At 39.7% G+C, this 3212-nt stretch overlaps 1 long non-coding RNA gene across 1 annotated transcript; it reads left to right on the top strand.

Moving 5' to 3' along the window:
* LOC104943818 (uncharacterized) lies at positions 1–3206 on the top strand. The gene is made up of 3 exons (XR_798161.1): positions 1–47; positions 1782–1824; positions 3096–3206. It is a non-coding gene; the product is annotated as an uncharacterized lncRNA (long non-coding RNA).
* The last annotated feature ends 6 nt before the right edge of the window (positions 3207–3212 follow it).

Here is a 3212-nt window from a genome sequence, read left to right as displayed (position 1 = left end):
AAAAAGAGGCTGACCAAGGCAGACATCGGCACTCCCAGCAACTTCCAGTGAGTCACATACTTCTTTTAATTACTCTTTATCACATTGTAGGAGTCTAAATGCTTTAGCTGTCATTTAGATTTAGACAATGAGGCTGAGCTAGGTTCAGAAATTGTCTTTTGACCGTGTGGTCATGCTTTTGATTATTCTTTGTTACTTTGTTCACTTAACATCTTAAACTTTAACTTAAGTACAGACTTTTATACTTTAAACGCGTCAAAGTAGCCTAGCGACTTAATTTATTGGAAATTGAGCCACCACAGATATGTCCTACCGTGATGCATATTGTGCCGTATGGTTTGTGTGATCCTGCAAACTTTGAATGCATTCTGGCTATAGAGTGGCGAAGTCCCTCCCCTTCCGGTGGACCTCCATGGGACCTTATTTCGAAAAAATTATGTATTGAAGTCAATGGAGAGAGAAAGATTATTATTATTGCAAGTCAACAAAAAAAAATGTGTCGTAAAACTGTGAAGTAACACATTTGTTTGTGTGAAACGCTCAATGAGCTACATATCTGGTCTCGCAGAACAACACACGTCACCAAAATGGCCGTCACTACTGTCTTGTCAACAAAACGATTGACTACCCTCACTATCACCACAATGAAACACGTCCAGAAGAATGTCATGCAAAGCTGCCTCCCTGCCTTCCTTTGATTCTCTCTGAACTGCCTGGTCTTTTTAATGTTTAATGTCAACCGTTTGTGCAGATAGCACATGGAAATAATTTTTTAAGATTGACAAACATCATATGTGTAATTCGTGGCACAATTCAAACGGGATCGAAAGATAATCTTTCTCTCTCCATTGACTTCAATGCATCATTTTTCCGAAATAAGGTCCCATGGACCGGAAGTAGATGGGCGTGACTTCGCCACTCTATAGATGAGAGCAACACAACCTGGTACTTTCCCTCTGCGCAAGGCCACGCCCCTTTTTGTGAGAAAACACTCGCTGTCATTTGATTGGCGGTAAATACAGATTATGACGTTTTCGCCTATTACATCGAAAAATGTATAATACTACACCTTTTGTATCTACAAGGAGCCCAATGATGAGGGTCAGACAGGCAAATAATTGAACAATGTTATTCGACGATCTGCGTCAATTTATAGTTTAATAGATATCATTTAAATGAATAGAGGATCGACGTCCGGTCAGTTTGGCAGGCAGCAGGCTTACATACTGTCCTTTTTTTCTTGGAGGAAGTAAAGAAAATCCTTATCCTGGATTATTTATGTTGTTTAACGTGCAATACACTGCACAGCAGCTTTAATACATGATGATAGCATTAAAATGATGATTTAAATAGTGTTAATCTGTTCAGTTCAAGTCACAACTGCAGGTTACACACAGTACAACAGCTCCATGACTGGAGGTCGTTGAGTTTATTCTACTTTCTTATATGACTCCTATATCCCATGCCCATATAAGGACTGGTGATCTGGACGAGGCTTTAATCCAGTCGGGAGTCCTTTAGATTCTAATCCTATACAGTGTGAGGAATTATTGGTAACGCAGGAATATCGGAGCGATGCTTTCAGGAATAGTCCGAGGCAGCTTTCATATTCTTTTAAGCGATTCTGCAGGTTACCACTGGGCCCTCGGGAATTCAAAAACAGAGGAGTGTATGGCTGCAATGTATTGAACTTCTACTTGTGTGTTTCTTCCCTATTTTGGGGATATGTGCTGCATTTATCTTCACCTTCTCACCAGCTCTCCCTTTCTCTTCTCTCACAGGCACATCGGGCACGTAGGATGGGATCCAAATACCGGTTTTGATGTAAGTGTAAAAACAAGAATATATTTGAAATGTGTTCATATGCGTGTCTCACACATCGTATGCTGCCTCCAGATGTTCCTAAAACTTGGCCTCTTGGTGATCTGATCCTCAGTCACACTTCCCTCATACAGACAGACTCTTCAAATTGTATTTCGCTTCCAAAAATATTAAACGGAGCTGCGCAGCCAAGTCCTCATCAGGAGGGTTACACAAGGATATATTTGAGAGGGAAGAGACTCAACCTGCATCTGCATAATCCATGGACTCGCTCCCAAAAAAAGCATCATCAGTAATTATAGCGTGCAGGATGATGAGCACCAGATCACACGGGTCAGAGGACTTACCGTCAGTAAATGAAAAAGATGAATTCAGATGATTTCATAACTTAAAGCTTTCAAGGACTGATTTAATTGGAAGGCGTCAGTCAGTGTTTCCGCCAGACCAGGGCTGAGAGCGCGTCCAACTAGTAGGGATGGGATTCGTTAAGGTTTTAACGGTACTACTACTTTTATCGATACCGCTTATCGATCCGGTCTTTTAACGGTACTCTTATTGGTTCTTTAGGAGACAAAAAATTAGGTAAACTAACTAAACACATTGTGAACAAAACTAACATTGCTTTTTATTTAAATTAAATAAATAATGTTTCAAATATAAAGAAACAACAGTGTTTTAACAAATGGTATTAAGCAATCTGATGACAGAACTGTAAACAGAATAGCTGAAACTTTAACAAAATAAATAACTCAGTTACCTCTAATCATTAACCCATGTTTGTATAATGGAGTTAGCTCCGTGTGTTGCTGCTAGTATACATAACACCTGACGTGGAAACGTTACTCGTGGATGGGGCTACAGAGCTGCTAGAAAGACAGTCGAACCGTCTGATAATGATTTCTTCCTTGGCTCACAAAGAAAATCCCTGGTAGTGTTGCCCCACGCCACCAGGGGGCAGCATAACAGCTAGTATTATTATTGTAGTTTTTTAAATAATTTTTTGTTTATATTCTAGTTTATTGAAAATCTACTTTCATGAAGTTGTCATCACAAAGGATTCACAAATACTTTTTTTAAATGTCTGATTCTGATTTAACGGCACAGAATCAGCTGATGAGTTTTTCCTCTCAGTTGAAACAAAGTTTGATGTTAATACAGTTTGGAGCAAACGTGCCCCAATGAGAATGATCCATTGTATCTCTGTTAGTTACATTTTAGACCATTTTTTTTAATAATTCAGTGCAATAATCCAAAAATCTGGTTTCCTCCTTCAGTTGAATAACTTGGACCCAGAGCTGAAGAATCTGTTCGACATGTGCGGCATCTCCGAGGCTCAGCTGAAGGACAAGGAGACCTCCAAGGTCATCTACGACTTCATCGAGAAGAAGGGA

This window comes from Notothenia coriiceps, unplaced genomic scaffold, assembly GCF_000735185.1.
Source record: "Notothenia coriiceps isolate Sejong01 unplaced genomic scaffold, NC01 NC01_scaffold00006892, whole genome shotgun sequence".
Taxonomy (NCBI): Eukaryota; Metazoa; Chordata; class Actinopteri; order Perciformes; family Nototheniidae; genus Notothenia; species Notothenia coriiceps.
Note: the sequence above shows the minus strand (reverse complement) of the source record. Positions and strands in the feature narration are given on the sequence as shown.